Here is a 20,163-nt window from a genome sequence, read left to right as displayed (position 1 = left end):
ACTGTTTGCAGTTAAATCCTGCTGTCTGTAACTCTTCATCTCTCTGTGGATATTCCTTCCTGCAGTATTAGTTAGCTGCTAACAAATTGCAGCAAATTAGGTGATAAACACTTTTCATTTCCTACAGATCCTTCACAGTAAAAGTCCCTTGTTAGTTTTGTTACGTAAAAGCTTTTATTGTGAAGTTGCAAAATAAAGAAATGTTGGGTTTAGCAGCTGCAACGTAACAGACTAAAAGAAGACATGAAAGTGAAATAAAGCAGAGATTGGAAGTACAAACGGGAGGCAGAAGTGAAACAAATTTTCAAAACACAGATTCAGTCAGAAGCTACAACGGTACTGAGAGCTGAACTCAAAGAGACTTCAAAAACCCCATCATCTGCTCTGTTGCTGCACGGAGATGTCGCAACACACACATGCTTATTTCGGTGAGAGAAGAGGGTCCTTAAAGGCTAGCTGCGGTCGGCAAGATGTCACCAAGACCTTACCGCTACCCGCTCCGGGTGGGTGTTTGTACTTTTGGACCGAAAGTAGAAGGTCCATCTGGGTCTATTTGGAATGGCACAGTGCCTCTAAACTGGGAACAGAAATACAAATGGGCATGGCATAGTCAGAGCAGCAACAAACTAACGGGAACCAAGAAAAGGGATCATATTTTTCCTATTTTAGCTTCTTTGCACTGGTTCCCTGTAAAATCCCGAATTGAATTTTCAAATCCTTCTTATTACCTACAAAGCTCTGAATGGTCAGGCTCCATCCTGTCCATCGCAGCTCATCGTTCCTTATCAACCCTCAAAATCACTGCGCTCTGAAAATGCAGGATTACTCGTGGTTCCCAAAGTCTCCAAATGTAGGATGGGAGCCAGAGCCTTCAGTTACCATGCTCCTTTATTATGGAACCATCTTCCAGCTTTGGTCAGGGAGGCAGACACCATCTCCACTTTTAAGGGTAGACTTAAGACCTTCCTCTTTCATAAAACTTATAATTAGGGCTGGCTCAGGTTGCCTGGGCCAGCCACCCCTAGTTCGGCTGACATAGTTTTAATCTGCCGGGGAAATTTTCTAGGATACACTTCTTTTTTCAGTTCTTTTTTCTGTCTCTTGCTCCCTCCATCTGCAAACGCTCATGTCTATTTACTGCATTACACTAACTCTGTTGCCTCTGGAGCATTATTGCTCCCTTGTTTACTAGTTTTCCCGAATCCTGGCTGCAATCTTTGCTGAGCCTGATCATGGTGATAGCTGGGCTGATGCTGTGAACCTGCCTTTGGGCGTGCTCGTGCTGTGGCTTCATTGATACTGTACCTCCGGCTCGCCTTGGAGGTGGACTTGGTTTTGCCATTGCTGTGGTCCCGTCTGAAGCGGCACCTGTGTCATGGCCTTGGTTGCGCAGATGTCATGATCCTGCTTGACATGACCTTCTACTGCCATTATTATGAGTCATGCCTCCACTATCAATGTAAGCACGGGACTCTTATCGACACCTGCAATATCCCTCCTCAGTCAGTCTTCCTGAGGTTTTTACCATTTTTTGCTTTTTGGACCCTTGGGTAAAATATTCCATATGGTGAATTACTTCCTTTGGACACACAAAATCTACGTCATCTTGGTCTACATGATTTGAAGACTAAAACATGTAAATTTTATGAAAATCAAAGGATAGTTGTGGTATGAGGCGTTCTTTCTTTTGCCAGTGGGTGGTTCGGTGAGTATCGTAGTTAAAAGACATGTTGATGTGTTCAGGGCTGCAGCCTGACCACAACTGTGAAATCTGGAGCCAACCGGTCGATGCAAAGTGAAGCTACAACAACTTTCTTTTTGCCACCACTGGGTCTCCATGGCAAAAGCACTCATGGTAAACCTATACTTCAGAAGGATGCATCATTAACATCTTAAAGGTTTTGTCACCAGATTTGAAGTCAATCAGATGAAATCTGTAGGAGAAGATCGAAAACTTGATTGAAACCTGAAAATAGCCAAAAATACGCCAAGATTGCACAATCAATTAAAAATGGCTGACTTCCTGTTGGGTTTAGGGTATGGGTCCAAGAGGCTTTTCTGTAGGTCTTGGGCCTCCCATGCCTCCCATGCCTCCCAAGTTTTGTACCTCTAGGTGAAATGTACTGCAGGGGCTGCTTCGTTGAAATCTGTAGGGGGCGCTATAGAGCCATTTTGGCACATCAGTGCAAAAAAAATCGTATCAAACATCACATTTTAGGACTTCTGATGTGTGTGCTAAGTTTGGTGAGTTTTGGTGCATGCCTTGCCTCTCCAAAAGTGCTTCCATTTTTCTGGCGAATAATGCATAACTTTGGCAACAGTGTTTGATGAAAACTCAAAAGTGTAATTTATGTGCATCATGAATGCATCAGAATTGCACTGCAGATGTCTTCAGGCCTTGACTCTTATCAAATCTGTGAAATTTTGTACAGATCTGACCATCTGGGGCGAAGTTACAATAGTTTTTGATGTCATGTTGAAACATCGAAATTGTCCACCCAACTTCGGTAATGCCTTCCAACGAAAACTCTCAATATTCATTTTCAAGCATTAGACCATTTTGAGATCAATCGCGTCAACCTGCTAGGAGCTGGACATCTTACTGTAAAACTTTGCCTTTCTTGTGCCAATAGGTGGCGTTCTCATTATCGCTTAAAATTGTCATATAGATGTGTTTAGGGCGGGACTCCTATCAAACGTGAAATTTGGGGCAGATTGGACCATTTACAGCAGAGTTACATACCACTTTCTGTTCACTTCCTGGTTCATGGCAGAACATGCAAATTAGATGCATCATACAGATCACACAGTGTGATGAAAAGTCATGATTTGAATAACCTTTGCTGTCTAAGGTTTTATGAAGGTAGCCATAACATTTGAAGCAGGGACGGTTTTTGCTATGGGCAATGTGGGCGACCGCCCAGGGCGCAATCTATTTGGGGGCGCACGAGCACCCGCAAAATAAATAAATAAATAAATAAAAATCGCAAGTTTTCTACCGCTCATTTCCATGTCATGTTAGTGGAGTAGGTGCGGGGCGCCCTTACTATCATGTCAACTTTCTGCTGAGAGTCATGTCTACAGGTTGTGTGCGTCAGAAGAAAAGGCAGCAGGGAGACAGGAGGGCGATCAACTCACAGCTGCAGAGGTTGTGAGCAGGTTGAGTTTAACTCTCAGAGGAAAAGCAATGAGGGGGGTGAGGGATAGACTGACCTGTTATGATCCCAGCTGCTTCCAAATAAATTGTATTTCATTCATAAAATTAACATAGATACTTTTACATTTATTGCGCTATGTGAAAATGTAAAAACTGCCACAACTGTCAGGTTTTTACTGGAACTCACTTTAATGTCTGACCGCATTAAATCCGTCAAGCGTCTGCATAACTCTCAATACACAATACAGAGCTTCCGCTCAGAACTACTTCTTGTTGCAGTCCTTTCAACATAAGAGCATGTTGGAATATGCTGAACATCACCACATGGGCGTTTGACGGAGGGAAAAGGTGATGATGTTAAATTGAGTCAAGGGTGTATCATGGACAAAAGACCAAAGAAACCATCAGATGTCCAGTTCAGAAAGAAAGGGAAAGAAGAGGAGAAACGCTCAAAAGATAAAAGGTATGCAGGTCGAGTGACGTTAATTGTACGTAATGAAACAGTAGCTTATACGCTATTTATTATCCTCTTGCTAATATGCTGCTACTTAGCCACAGAAGACGACTGTATTTGGTTTTTAGCTTTGCTGAACTAGCAACTATTAAAATTTGAGGCATTATGCTTAGATAATACGATGTTAATGGATTACTTTTTTGGGGGGGGCGTTCGCCCAGGGCGCAAAACTATCCAGGACCGCCTCTGATTTGAAGTCAATCTGATGAAAGCTCGAGGACAAGTTCTTGAGATTACGACACCTAAAAATGGCCAAAAATACACCAAAATTACAACTTCTGGGATGTTGCACAGGCATCCAAAGTTTCACAGCTCTAGGTAAAACATGCTGTGGGGGCTGCTTCGTTGAAAATCAGTAGGGGGTGCAACTGACACATTTCCTCCCACCCACACGAGACCATTAAAATATCAAATTTTTCACCAGACCTGATAAGTCTGCAAAGTTTCATGATCTTTGAATATGTTAAAGCCCTCAAAAAGGCAATTCATTTGAGAGAAAAAAAAAATAATATTAAGAATAATACTAATAATTCCCTTCAAGAGGGTCCACTCACCATTTGGTGTTCGGGCCCTAATAATAATTCCTTCAGTTTCAAGAGTCTAATTAAAGCTGCAAGCAGCGATGAAGGATGTAGGAAGTGTTTAACGAAAGAGACACTAAAATAAAAAAAAAATTAAATTAAAATTCAAGTTAAAATGGTGCACTTCCTGTTGGGTTTGGGACATGGCTCCAAGAGGCTTGTTTCGTTGGTCTTGGGCTTTTGAACAGGTTTCTCCAGTTTCGTAGCTGCTTCGTTGAAGTTTTCTAGGGGACGCTCAAGAGCCATTTTCGCACATCAATGCAAAAAAATCATATCAGATATCATAATTAAGGATTTCTGATGGATCTAGCTACATTTGGTGCGTTTTCATGCATGCCTTGTCCCTCAAACAGTGCTCTCTGTTTTGTGGTGAATAGTGTGTTACCATGGCAACAGCGTGTGATGAAAATTCAAAAGTTTTTTTTTCTGTGTATCATGAAAGTCTTCTCAGTATTATGACTGAGTATGAGGTCGCTGGGGTTAACCTGCTCTTGAGGAAGAATCAAAGTGTAAAAAAAGTAACTTCCTGTTACCATTAGGTGGCGCTATGACTGTGATTCAAAATGGCACTGCAAGTGTCTTCAGGCGTGGACTCTCATCAATCAATTTTACTAAGATCTGACCATCTGCGGTCAAGTTATGGCAATTTTTGATGTCATGTCGCAACATCGAAATTCGCTGTGGCGTAACGAGAACACCGTTCAACAAAAACGGACAATATTCATTTTCCATCATCACCAACATCTTAATGATTTTTTGACACAATTTTAAGATCAATCAAGTGAACCTGCTAGGAGCTAGACCTCTTAGTGTAAAACTTTGTCTTTCCTGTGTCAATAGGTGGCGCTCTCAGTATTGATAAATTGTCATATAGATGTGTTTAGGGTGGGACTCCTATCAAGCATGTGAAGTTTTGTGCATTTTGGATCATGTACAAAAGTTTTAAAAACTACTTCCTGTTTGGTGGTGAAATGTAACTTCTTGGCCCCATAACTTCCACACCGTTGCACAAAAATGGAAACAACTGGTCACAATCTAGGGTTACCCACATCTGAAGGTGGGATTTACAAATTCTGAAGTCAATCCGTTAAAATCTGTAGGACTATTGTTTCCATCACCATGAAATCACAAAAAATGACATTTCAGTTCAAAATGGCTGACTTCCTGTTGGGTTTGGAGTATGGCTCCAAGAGGATTTTTTGTTTGTCTCAGGATGTTCTTTGTACCTCCAAATTTTCATTCCTCTACATGAAATGGTTTGCCGGGGCTGACATTTATGGGGCGCTACTGAGCTTATTTTTTGACACATATACACGACACCTACAAAATACAAACATTTTCACCAGTCCCCATAAGTGTGCAAAGTTTCATGAGTTTTTCAGTATGATAAAGCCCTCAAAAAAGCAATATATTCGGCAAAATAATAATAAGAATTAAAGCTGCAAGCAGCGATGAACGAGCCCTTGCACTTCCACGCAAGTCGGGTCTACTCGCTGGACGCTGACTGATGCGACCATGTCTCTCTGAGAAAGGGCAACAATGCGCACAGCAGTGAATTAGTACTTCCTCCATGTAGTGCTAAGACTGGAGAAAACCTAAGTCACTTTAGCAGGTGTGTGTGTGTTGCACGTGTGTGCATTGTGATCTGCCACTTACAACGCTGTTGTGGTCTAACTCATAGCAACAAAAATGGGAAAAAATGACAGTATATTCCGCCTATTTCCTGAAAATCTATGTAAGTCCCTAAATGTGTCTTTCATTGCTGCTTAAATATAATACCGCTAAGAGTGTCTGGAAAATTGCTAAATACAATAAAGTCAGCTGGTTGGTACTCCTCTTCTCCTGTACCCTGGAACCTTAGATCATCTTGTTCATTTGCAGAAAGAAAAGGCCACTGTTTTTTAACATAACAGTATGTATTTCAATGTTGCTTACCGTAAAAACATTCTGACTGACTACACCACCGTCCACTGTTCTGCAACATTGTTCCTTGAATGCTGAGAGTAGTTTAACAATAGAGTAAGAGTGAACTCTGACTCTCTCTCTCTCTCTGTCTCCCCCTTCATTTATCTATCTATCTCTGTGTGCGTATGTGTGTGTGAGGTAGAGTCAAAGCTGCAGCTGAAAGAGCTGCTGAAGAAAAAGGGAAGCAACCAGCCTGTGTGATTGTTGGAGGGCTGTATTTGCTCTAATCTGTTACTTTTAGAGCGCTGAGATAAGGGCAAACAATGGAGTAAGACCTCTATCTGCTGGATAAACAATGTAATACAACTATTTCTTAAAGACTCCAGCATCATTTCCTGCATTCTATGGTCTGTGAACAGAGTTTTCCTTTTGGCACATATGGGAAAATACACTTCTTGTAAAAAGTCTTGTTGCATAAGGGTATAGTAACTTAAAATGGCATATAACTTAATTGCTAGTCAATCAATTGTTTTAATGGTTCATTTAAATGTCAAGGGCTTTCACATAAATAACTGGGTGCAAGATGAAACTGTGAAAAAGTGTCCCGATGGTCACAGCTTGGTAAAGCCCATAACATCTGTTTTTGCAAGGACAAAATCTTGTCGTGTCTTTAAATGATTCAACCAATCACAGATTAGTGCTGCACCTGTGACAAATATCGTAATTAACACATTCCCATGTGTGTATAAAAAGAACCCAAGCACATCAGACCTTCATGTAAAGTGCAATCTGACCTCTGACAACATGCCAAAGAATTAACCACAGTGCAAAGTGCTGATAATCAAAAGCCTGAAGACCAAGTCTGCTGCTGAGCTGGCAGACATCTTTAATGTATCCAAACGTCAAGTGGAGAGGATCAGAAAAAAGATTTGAAGAAACTGGTGGCATTCATGACAAGCCCAGGTCAGGCAGACTTCGTAAGACAACTGTTCAAGAGGACCATTTGTTGCTTCGACATTCCAGGGCCAGCCCTTTTTCAACTGCAGCAGAGCTACATGAGAACTGGTAACCAGAAAGCCCCGTATCCACATGAACAGTTTGTCGAATTCTCTCACACGGTGGTCTCCATGGCCGAATAAGTGCTCAGAAACCAGCATTTAACAGAAGACAACAAAAAAAAATGTGTTGCATTTGCCAAGGACCACAGCTTATAGAACGTATGGACAGTGGAAAATTGGCAGAAGGTTGATTTTTCTGATGAATCATCCATTGAACTGCATTCCAATCGCCGCAAATACTGCAGAAGACCTGTTGGAATCCGCATGGACCCAAGATTTACCCAGGAAACGGTCAAGTTGGGCGAGGAAAAATCATGGTTTGGGGTTATATCCAGTATGGGGGTGTGTGAGAGATCTGCAGAATGGATGGTAACATCAACAGCCTGAAGTATCAAGAAGTTCTTGCTGCCCATTACTTTCCAAACCACAAGAGAGGGCAAATTCTGCAGCAGGATGGCGCTCCTTCTCATACTTCAGTCTCAACATCAAAGTTCCTGAAAGCGAAGAAGGTCAAGGTGCTCCAGAGTTGGCCAGCCCAGTCACCAGACATGAACATTATTGAGCATGTCTGGGGTAAGATGCAGTTGGAGGCTTAGAAGATGAAGCCAAAGAATCTTGATGAATTCTGGGAGTCATGCAAGACTGCTTTCTTTGACATTCCTGATGACTTCATCAACATGACTTTGACTTTGACTTTGACTTTTGTCAGGGACTGTACATGAGCCGAAGCTGATTTGCTCCATTTTGTCTGTATAAGGTTTATATCAGGTGATAATAAAGGTTATATTGAAAAATCAGTCGGCCTCTAGCAGAAATTGCAAAAATTTACCAAAAAATTTAAATAAAATTAAAATTGGTGGACTTTCTGTTGGGTTTAGCACATGGTTCCAAGAGGTTTTTTTGTAGGTCTTGGGCTTTTTCCCCCCAAGTTTCGTAGCTCTAGGTTAAACGGCCTGCCGGTGCTGCTTCGTTAAAATTTTCTGGGTGGCGCTCCAGAGCCATCTAGACACATCAAAGCTAAACAAAGAACATCAAATATCAGATTTTAGAACTTTTGATGTGTATACCATGTTTCGTGAGCTTTTACACATCCTTAAACTTCCTGTCTAATGGCAAAAACGGCAACAGCGTTTGATGAAATCAAAAAGTGGTCGCAATATAACATCACCAACTTTAGGGAATACTGTGGTCCGGAAGTGAAATTGATCAGAAGAAATCTGTAAGACTAGTTTGTTTTAGAACTTTCATTGGTCTCCCCCACTGCCCCAACTAATCTCCATTGAAGGGAACAATTCATACAAACACCTTGGCCTGCAGCTTAACAAAAAGATGGACTGGTCGGACTGTTTTAGCAACCTGTACAAGAGGGGGCAGAGACGGCTCTACAGCCTATGGAGGCTACGCTCTTTTAACATCTGCAGGAGGCTCCTGCAGCTGTTTTATCTGTCAGCAGTTGCCAGTGTCCTGTTCTACACAATTGTGTGCTGGGGTGGCAATGTCAAAAGCAATGACGCACAAATACTGGATAAGCTTGTGAAGCGGGCAGTCTAAGTGGTTGGTCTCAGGCTGGAAAATCTGAAAAAAATGGCAGAGAAAGGATGCGCAGCAAACTGCAGACCATTATGGTCAATGAAGTGCATCCTCTGCAGGTGGTCATCGTGAGGCAGCAGAGTGAGGTCAGCGGCAGGCAACTTTCACAAAGTTGCGCAATAGACAGATTGAGAGAATATTTTATTTCCAAAGCGAACAGGCACTACAACTCGCTTCAGGGATAAGGGAGTGCTCCAGACTAAGGGCGGCACAGGGCAGCTCTACGAGAGCACCTAGTAGGACAGTGCAATTTGGTGTAAGACTGTGCAATATGATTGAAATATAGCTTGGGTCTGTGCAATATGACTGGAGTTTTTTTTAAGCCCTCCTCCAGCAGCTCTTCAGTTGAGCAACGTCTCAACTGTTTCTTATGTAGCTTTGTTGTTTAAATGTTTTCTATTGTTCTTTCAACGCCTTGCCAATATGGCTTGTGTTTTTATGTCAGACAACAAGTTGTCAGTTAACACTTAAATTTCACGGGGATTAATCATCTTTGATTTAGATATAACATGTAACATTTAGATTTAATTAAACAAAAATTTAATTTTTATCAAGAAAAAATCGGACAAAGTTTGCAAATATTGCTCTTAATGTGATTAAAAGTGACTGAAAAATTCACACCTCTTTTTAATTAGGTTTTAAACCTAAATGTGGAGAAATGTTTCTATGTTAATGTTACTTTCAGAGTGCATAGCTTTACGATTGGCACCCCATATACTTTTATTTTCAAACTGTGAACCATGCAAAAGTTGTTTGGGACTGTGAAACTAAAACTTGAGGCAAACTGGTTGTTCACCTATCTGAAGAATTTTACCCGAAATTGACCAGAAATAAACCCTACTTACTGACTCTAGCCTGAAAATTATATGTCTTACTGAGAGTTGGCTCAACTGTGATATACCATCAGATAAAATAAATACCCCAGGATTCACTTGTTTTAGGACAGACAGAACAAGTAATTATTATTATTTATTAGGGCCCAAACGTAGTGAGGACCCTCTTGGAATGCAAGGAGTTAATATCATTTTTCTCTCCAATGAATCGCATTTTTGGAGGTCTTAACATGCTCAAAAACTCATGAATCTTGGTACACTTGTCTGGCCTGGCAGATTCATATTTTGGTGGTTTCAGAAACGATCAACCAATCTTCACCAAACTTCACATGTTGGATAACAGTCCCACCCTGAACACATCTACATGATAAGCATTACCATTTCTTATAGTGCCTCCGACTGGCCACAGGAAATTACATGAAAAATCACGTTCTTCTGTGATGTATATCTCCTACAGATTTCACACAATTGACTTCAAATGTGGTTTCTAAGACACTAAGACCTGTAACACAACAACTGATTTAAAAAATTGAGTTTTCGTCACACTGTGGGCGTTGCTTGGTTTCCAACTTTGATGTTTGGCCATGCCAAGTAAGCCTCTTAACAAATCTATACTTTGATTCACATGTACAAATTATGTAGACCAAGATGACTTACATTTTGTGTGGTCTCTACCTCCACCTAGTGGCCACAGGAAGTATTACCCCATTTAAAATATCTAACTGAAGGACTGAAACTATCTGCCTGCTTGTTCTGATCATATCATGTGGGTGTGGCTACATTTTCAACTTCGATGTTTCGACTTGAAACAGGAAGTTGTAGTAACTCAGTCAGACATTGTCCAATCTGCTCCAGAGTTCTCATACTTGATGAGAGTCCCAACCTGATCATATCTGCTTGGTTCATTTGACTTACCAGCATATTGCCACCACAACCACATTCATCTCAAACTTGGTAACAAAAGCTGCTTAAAGTCCTTCATGATGCCTCCTTGTGAAGATCATATGTTTTCAAACATTGCCGTGGCAATGTAGTATTCGCCACGAAAAAGGAAGCTTCTGTAACTTCATTTGCTATAACCGATTGGCCCCAAATTTTACAGGTGTGAACAGGTTGCAGCCCTGAACACATCAACATGTGATACTCAATGCACCACCTACTGACAACAGGAAGAATGCCATGTAACAATATCATCATTTAATCTACATGCAATTTACATTGGTCTTAACATGATGTAGACTAGGATGACTTAGATTTTGTGTTGTCTCCAGCGCCACCTTGTGGTTTTAGGAAGTACTACACTGTGTGAAATATCTCAATCAATGGTCCAAACTTTCTGCATGCATTTTCTGACTTTCACTACAATTAAAGATCGGGGCAGTTGGAGTCACGTCAGTTACCCCGAGTTGCGTAGCCGTTCATCGCTGCTTGCAGCTTTAATGATATGATTATTTTTCTGTCAAATGAATTGCCTTTTTGAGGGCTTTATCATATTCCAAAAGTCATGAAACTTTGCATTATTATCAGGTCTTGTGAAAAGTTTGATATTTTAATGGTCTTGTGCGTGGGTGGGAAAAAAATGCATCAGTGATGCCCCCTACTGATTTTCAATGAAGCAGCCCCCACGGCAAGTTTTACCTGTGTAACACCCCAAGACCTACAAAAAATTCTCTTGGGGCCATACCATAAAACCAACAGGAAGTCAGCCATTTTGATTTGAAGTTTTAATTTTGGTGTATTTTTGGCCATTTTAAGGGGTTGTAATTTTTAGAACTTGACAGGACAGATTGACTTTAAATGCTATGGCTACCTTAATAAGACCTTTGACAGCAAAAGTTATTCAAATCATTAATCGTTTTCATCACACCGTGTGATCTGTATGAGGCATCTAATTTTCATGTCCTGCTATGAACCACTAAAAGGAAGTGGTATGTAACTCTGATGTGAATGGTCCTATCTGCCTTAAACTTCACGTTTGATAGAAGTCCCAGCCTGAACACATCTATATGACAATTTTAAGCAACAATGAGAGCGCCACCTATTGGCACAAGAAAGGTTTTACACTAAGACGTCCAGCTCCTAGCAGGTTGACTGGATTGATCTCAAAATGGTTTCAAAAAATCTTTAAGACATCGATTATGCTTGAAAATGAATATTGTGAGTTTTTGTTGAAAGGCGTTACCGTGGTGGGGTGGACAATTTCAATGTTTCGACATGACATCAAAAACTGTTGTAACTTCACCCCAGATGGTCAGATCTTGACAAAATTTCACAGATTTAATAAGAGTCTACACCTGAAGACATCTGCAGTGCAATTTTGAATCATAGTCATAGTGCCATCTATTGGTAGCAGGAAGTTACTTTTTTTACTCTTTGATTTTCCCCCTGTAACAGGTTATCTCAATTAGCCTCATATTCAATTAGAATACTGTAAAGACCTTCATGATGCACAGAAATTAAACTTTTGAGTTTTCATCAAATGCTGTTCCCAAACTTGTGCAAAACTCACCAAACGTGGCACACACATCAGAAATTCTCAAATGTGACATCTGATATGATTTTTTTTTTTTTTTTTTGCACTGATGTGCCAAAATGGCTCTGTAGGGCCCCCTACAGATTTCAATGAAGCAGACCCTGTGGTAGATTTCACCTAGGGATACGGAACTGGGGAGGCATGTGAAACAGCCCAAGACCTATAAAAAAGCCTCTTGGACCCATACTCTAAACCCAACAGGAAGTCAGCTACTTTGAATTGAAATTGCAATTTTGGTGTATTTTTGGCTATTTTTTGCAATTTTTCGATCTTCTCCTACAGATTTCACCTGATTGACTTCAAAATTTCAACATCCTCTCAGAAGGCCTGGGACATCAAAAGTTATTACATTTGTGAGTTTTCGTCACACCGTGTATCCGTTACTGGGCCAAATATTTCCATGCCTTGCCATTAACCAGGAAGTAGTTTATAACTGAGTGACATGGTCCAATCTGCACCAAACTTCACGTTTGATGACAGTCTTGCCCTGAACACATCTACATGACAACTGTTACCATTACTTATAGCACCTCTTACTGGTCACAGGAAATGACATGCAAATCACGTGTTCTTCTTTGATGTATATCTCTACAGATTTCACCAAATTGACTTCAAGTGTGGTTTCTAAGACACTAAGACCTGTGACATAACAACTGATTTAAAAAAGTGAGTTTTCGTCACACCATGTGGGTTTGGCTTAGTTTCCAACTTTGATGTTTCGCCATGAAACAAGAAGTTGTTATATCTCACCCAAACATCGTCCGATCTGACCAAAACTTCTCATGCTTGATAAGAGTCCTGGCCTGAACACATCTGCACAGCTCAATTTAGTTATCATGATAGCACCACCTACTGGAGACAGTTTTATATTTTGATGTACACCTCCTTACAGGTTGACCATATTCAGCCAAAACTTGGTAAGAAAAGCTTTGAGACCTTGATGATGCCTGCTTGTAATTTCAGAGGTTTTTTATGAACATCGTTGCCATGGCAACATGGTCTTCATCACCAAACACGAAGTTGTTGTAACTTAACTTTGCATCAACAGATTGGCCCCAAATGTTACAGGTGCCATCAAGGTGCAGCCCTGAACAAACTGTCAAATTAAGTATGATATTCACAGCGCCACCAACTGGAAAAAGAAAGTAAGCCTCTTAACAAAACTATACTTGATTTTCATGACATTTACATGGTTTGGTATACAAATGATGAAGACCAAGATGATCTACATTTTTCTGGTGGTCTCTAGCGCCACCTAGTGGCCACAGTAAGTATTAGCCAACATGAAATATCTAATTGAAGGATCGAAACTCTCCGCCTGCTTGTTCTGACTTTCACTGAAATGAAAGATCATGGGAAATCCAATTATTCAGTTTCTGATTTTTTGTTGTACCATGTGGGTGTGGCTAGGTTTGAAAATTTGATGTTTCGCCATGAAACAGGAAGTTGTAGTAATTTAGTCAGATATTGTCCAATCTGATCACATCTGCATGGCTCATTTGACTTATCAGCATACTGCCACCTACGAGAAATAGGAAGTCACATGATTTATATTTTTAGGTGCATCCCCTTACAGGTTGACCACATTCATCTCAAACTTGGTGACAAAAGCTAATTCAAGACCTCCATGATGCTTCCTTGTGAAGATAATATGTTTTTAATCAATGCCGTTGCTGTGGCAATGCAATATTCACCACCAAACAAGAAGCTACTGTAACCTCAGTTTGCATTAACCAATTAGCCCCAATTTTTTTACGGGTGTGATCAGGTTGCAGCCCTGAACACATCAAAATGTCAGTTAACAATGGTACTCAATGCGCCAAATACTGGCAACAGGAAGTATACCTTGTAACACAATTATCGTTTGATTTACATGGAATTAACATGCTTTGGTCTACAAATGATGTAGAGCAGGATGACTTAGATTTTATGTTTTCCACTGCCACCTAGTCGTCATAGGATAATACTACACCATGTGAAATATCTCACTCAGTGGTTCAAACTCTCTGTGTGCATATTCCGACTTTTACTATAATTAACGATCAGGACAGCCCCACTTGTGTGGGGGTGCGAGGGTCTGTCCATCACTGCTTGCAGCTTTAATTAATATTTATTTACTCTGACTTAATAACTTTTGTGGTTTTATTGCAGTTTCAGTTACTACAGCGCTATTCCACATTCAAACACTGTGGCGCTAGCAGTTTGGCACAGAGGAAGAATAAACCTTCCTGTTGTGAAGATAACATCAGCTCAACATGTGCCTCTTCTGTTCTTTATCACAGGTTAGTAAATGCACTCATATATTGCAGACTTTAACAGTAGAAAAAGTTACTTATAAGATTGTTTGCACAAGTTGGTAAATAAAACGTTTTGTGAGTAGAAATGTGTGTAAACAGTGACTTATGACTGCATGCTAACTAATGCTAATGCTAGCAGACTTGGATAAAATGAAGTCGTGAGTGTGTGGAAAGTTAACCAAAAAACAACTGAAACTAGTGATTTCACTTTTGAACTTAATTCACTGAACACATGTATGAAACAGGTTTCATGCATTGTTATTTTTCTTGTTAATATGTGTAGCTTATGGATATTTTTGTGGTTTAATGCCAAGACCAAAAATGTTACATTGTAAGCTATTTTGGTGAATAATCTATGGTTGCTTATGTGAAAACCTAAGGAAAGCGCCGTTAAAGGAGCTTTACACCCTTTATTTAGTCTGTTCTTTAAAAATGTAAAGGTGAAAATGTGTTGTTTGAAAATAAACTGAAACAGAATAAAACACTAGTAGCAGAGGTTACATTGAAATACATTACATATGGTTTAATATACTGATACTGTAAAAACTGTTAAAAAAGGTTGAAAAAAATTCAGTTTTTGAATACAATTAAAAGGGAATGCAAGTTCATTATTATGTATTTACCTTTCAAGGGAACGTGTTTCTGAAAATCTATTGTAATACTGTTTATGGATAAATGTCCTAGCTCAAGGATATTATGGCCATGTTTTGTAAATGGAACTGAACCTGAAGGCCATTTGTTTCCATTTAATGAATGATACCTAAAGTATGTTCATAGATAGAGGAATAATAAACCTTCCTGTTGTGAAAATAACATCAGCTCAACATGTGTACCTCTTCTATTCTTTATCATATCACCACACATTGAGAGAACAGAACACCAGTTGCCCTTCAGACTGCAAAGTTAAGGAGGCAACACAAACTTACCGAATACCACTTCTTCATGTCTGACTATTCCTTAAGGGAATAGTGCAATGTGTAGGAGTTAATAGGGGAAAGCCCATCCTTCGTGCCGGTATCATTGGGATACCCCAGTGATCAGTCTAAGGACCATCCATTGCTATTAACATGTATATCAATGACCTACCAGAAAACTGTCCTGGGGTCTGCTGCCAAATTTATGCCGATGTAACAGCTATTTCTAATACAAGCTATTGTAGCTCTTGTGCATCTCTCCCCCTCTCTCCCTTTTCTATGTGTCATTCAGTCACATACCACTGTAATTTTATTGTTCTTCTATTGCACGTCTGTCCATCCTGGAAGAGAGATCCCTCCTCAGCTATTCAGCTGTATCCCTATTAAAGGTTTTTCAGGGGGAGTTTTTCCTTGACCACCGCAAGAGTCAAAGGACAAAAGGATGTACACTGTAAAAGCTCCCTAAGGCAAATTGTGATTTGTGATTATGTGCTGCATAGATAAAACTGACTTGGCGTGACAACAGGTTAGCAGGGCTGTCTTTTGTCATATCAAGATATATTGATTTAATGCTATATTGTTGTGATCCATTTGTAATTAGTTTATTAGTTAGATGGCTTTGCTAGAGCTCAGTTTATGTTATGTAGAGTCTTGAATAGAAGTGCACATGTGACACAAACACAGACTGACAGTTGGTCCAGCTGTGATCAGCTTTATCTGAAAACAGATGACGCTTCATGGAAAACAATCTCTTAGTTCTCCTAAAACATATTTGCCCAGCGGTGATTTAATGTAAATGTAAACATATTATTTCATACAATTTACAGCAATTTTAAACATTATTAATTATTTCTTACAACCATTTTTAAAGTTTTAACCTAAAGGTTCCCAGCAGCTGCTTATATTCACAACCAGAGATAACGGTGAAGGGTCCTAAATGACTGACTATATGCTGTATTCTGCATAGCCTTGTCTATATGACCTGTGTGAACATGGTGTAATCATAAACAACCTCTCTCATAGTCTGTAATGACTTCACAAAAATTATTCACACAAATCAACTATCAACACCAAAATTTTAAAGACCCAGAGAGAATAAAAACACTACTGAGCAAGCGTGACAAGTGCTGAGCATCCTTACCTGACCATGTTCCTCATCAGCAGGAAGAAGGCTTCTCTGGCTGAGGTACAAATGTTCTTACCATAGATAGCCATCTGTTGAAGAAGAGGAAAAAAAGCACAGTAGAATAAGGTTGTTGATGAAATGAACAGAGGATAGCTGGTGTTCAATACTATTCTTGCTAAAAACCAATACTCACCATAATATAAGCATTTTGGTTCATGTAGCGTATGAATTTCTCCAAACACCAGAAACAGCATTTCAGACAGTGCATTATGAACCTGGACAGACTGTTGTCAAAACCTAAGTGGATTAACATGTACAAGATCAGTAGAAATGGTAAATGGACCTGCACTTCTATTGCGCTTTTCTAGTCATTCGACCACACAAAGGGCTTTCACACTACGAGTCACATTTATCCATTCACACACATTCATGCAGAGTAAAGGGTGCCATTTGCTAGTTAATTTAACACTGCAGAATATAACACTCTTGTGCACTCCCACATCAAAAGAACAGCTACTAGGAGCAATTTGGGGTTTAGTGTCTTGCCCTGGGATACTTAGACATGTTGACTGATCTTCAGATTAAATGGTAAATGGTAAATGGACTGCACTTGTACAGTGCTTTTCTAGTCTTTTGACCTCTCAAAGCGCTTTCACCCTATATGTCACATTCACCCATTCACACACATTCACGTACTGGTGGCCGAGGGTTCCACACAAGGTGCCACCTGCTACTCAGTAACCATTTATATGAATGCGCATTCCGATGATGATGGTTCATGATAAATAGACTACACTTGTATAGTGCTTTTGTAGTCTTTTGACCACTCAAAGCGCCTTCACCCTACATGTCACAATAACCCATTCACACACTGGTGGGTACCAAGGGTACCGTACAATGTGCCACGTGCTACTCAGCAACCATTCATACGAATGCACACTCTGATGATGATGGTTCAGTATCTTGCCCAGGGATACTTTGACATGGAGAAGCCGGGATCAAACCACTGGCCTTCCCATTAGAAGACAACCTCTGACCAATGTTTGTTTGTTTACCTGTATGTGTGTGTGTGTGTGTGTGTGTATGTGTATGTATGTGAGTGAGTCAGTGAGTCAGTGAGTTAGTGAACCTTTTAGTTTCTGTTCCAGGTACTCCAGTATGATCCGGACCAGTTGGGCAACTGAAATAATTAGAGCTCCAAATGCCAGTGACCCTGTGTGATACCTGAAGATCAATAGGTGGGACAAAAAATTGTTTGTTATGCATTACTAATTTTGGATAAAAGATGAAACACCACCAATTTTAGATGTTTACAAACAGTTTGACAAATGATTAATCCCAGGTTTAGTAATCTGAGTTTGTCCTGACCTGACAACCCTGCTAAATGATGAAAAAAGCGGACATGGTGGGATGTCCTGAGGCTTCCTCTTGGCCCAGTAGTAGCTAGCAAATGTCCCAGCAAGAGTGCACTGCTCCAGGGCCAAGCTGAAGTTGACCAGCCAGAGGAAAACCAGTAGGTTGGACAGCTGCAGCAAGAAGAGGTAGCGGTGGTAGGTTGTCTCTCCACCATAGAAGGCGAACAGGCACTGAGAATCCAGACACAATGCTGATTTGAAGACGTTGGTTCTGTTGAAGGTCTGAGAGACGTGAGAGGGAGATTGGAGGAGACTTCTTTAGCAAATCTTTGAGTAGATTTGTACAATTTATGCAAAACAGCCATTCTGAATACAAACATTTTGTTGATCAACAGAGGGAAGCATTTCAGTTGCCCCAAATCATAGCTGCAAGCTGCAGTGAGTGGTTTTTATACTTCAAAACTGAGGAAACTCACTTATGCTAACACACATAACTAGTTACACTCTAGCTGCACTCTGTGTGAACTGAAAAGTAGAGATAAACAACTCATTACAGGGTAAGACAAAGTATGTGGAATTTCATATGAACAAAATGTTCTGCCAAAAGGTCTGTTCTGGTTATATATGTGGCAGTGTTCCTGTCCAGTCCAGAGGGAAGGCCTAATATAGTAAGATCATTGTTGTCTGTGTGTTTAGGAGGGGCTAGCCAATTACAGAGACTGCGAGTACACCTCTGTTAAGCTATAAAAGATGTGAGATGTATTAGAGGATTTGGATTTTTTTATGTGTACGCTTTAGATGACCCCATCACTCATGTGCACCTCTTTATGTAATAAATGAATGATCAATAAACACAGGCTGTTAAACTTGTAATTTCTGCCTCTATAGTTTTTAAACAACTAAACAAACAACATAGAACAACAGAAGAGAGACGAAAAATGTCAATTAAATTAAATAGAAAACAAAGACAATCAAGGCCTTTTGGTAAGGTTGTGGCCATGTAAGGTCATTCAGTTGTGTAGGGGTGTTGGGTGTGTGTGTGTGTGTGTGTGTGTGTGTGTGTTTGTGAGTGTGCATAAATATGTGCCAGTTTGCCCACACATGTGCAGGGGGGACAGGGACCCAAAAGGCAGGAAATGAACAAGCAGAGAAATGAGAAAAAAGAAGGTAGGAGCAGAGCCTCCGAGCCAAGGTGGTTTATGAAGTCCCATGTTTTAACCATAAATTTGAATTTGGTGTTATCTTTATCATAATTTTTAAACTGTTCTCTTTCTTCCTCTCATTCTCTTACAGCTAAACATTGTTTTTTTATTTGTGCTGTGTGAGGTAGTGGTTCCCTTTTCAGCTGCTTCCAGGCCCTGTGGAGGGAGCTAGCTGTCAGAGGTATTCCATTTCCATCATCCCTCCTGAATGCCTGTCAGGGGTCCTGAATAGCCCTCAGGCCCATCAGGAGTGAGCCTGATGGGGAGAGAAAGCACAAAAAAGCCCCATATACAGTTTGATTTGCCAAAATAAGATTAGCATTAATGGATGTAGAACGTTGTGCATTAAAAATGAGAGGTTTAAAAAAATTAAAATATTTAAGCAATAGATAACACTGATGATGATGATGACATTAATAACAATGATGCTAATAATAACAATGACAAAATATTCACATAATATTATTGATAATTTTTTAATTTGCTATGACAATTGCAGTGCCAGTTGCTCCTCAAATCCCTGCTAGTTTTTAGCTATTTTTTTCTATTTTTTCAACTCCATGGACCCTCCTGCTGAAGCATGACTTTTCTGCAATAGAGAAGCCGCTATTAACATCAGAAAAAGTTGTGTAGGTTTTGGACACTGAATGCAGCAGACTGCAAGAGAATCCCCACCAATAGCATACACCAAGCGGCCAGTCAGACCAACGGGGTGAAACAAAATAGAGAGTGCCAGAGAGTGGGAGGAGAGCTTGTATCAGGGCAAGGCTGACCCAATGTGGACAGAGAGCTGTTCCTCTACCAAGCCTGCCTCTGGCTAATGGATCCGGTTGCAGGAGAATAAAGTGGATGAGATGTGATTGAGGCTCACTCAGCAACGGGAAATCAGAGATTGCTGTGTGCACATCTTAACAGAGACATGGTTAACCCCTAACATCCCAGATTGAGCTGTTGCACTGGATGGGCAGACCTTGCTCAGGGACACAAGACTCTGATGCGAATTGTATAATGCCCATGCAGCAACATGCCCAAGAAACCACATAGAATCGTCTTAGTAGCTGCTGATTTTAATTAACTCATCCTTCAACTCCAAAGATG

At 40.3% G+C, this 20,163-nt stretch overlaps 1 pseudogene; it reads right to left on the bottom strand.

Moving 5' to 3' along the window:
- Positions 1 to 20,163, bottom strand: part of LOC121951860 — a 71,304-nt pseudogene that overhangs the window by 39,937 nt on the left and 11,204 nt on the right.

Source organism: Plectropomus leopardus, chromosome 12 (genome assembly GCF_008729295.1).
Source record: "Plectropomus leopardus isolate mb chromosome 12, YSFRI_Pleo_2.0, whole genome shotgun sequence".
NCBI lineage: Eukaryota > Metazoa > Chordata > Actinopteri > Perciformes > Serranidae > Plectropomus > Plectropomus leopardus.
The sequence above is the reverse complement of the archived record's forward strand: the minus strand, read 5'-3'. Positions and strand labels throughout refer to the sequence as shown.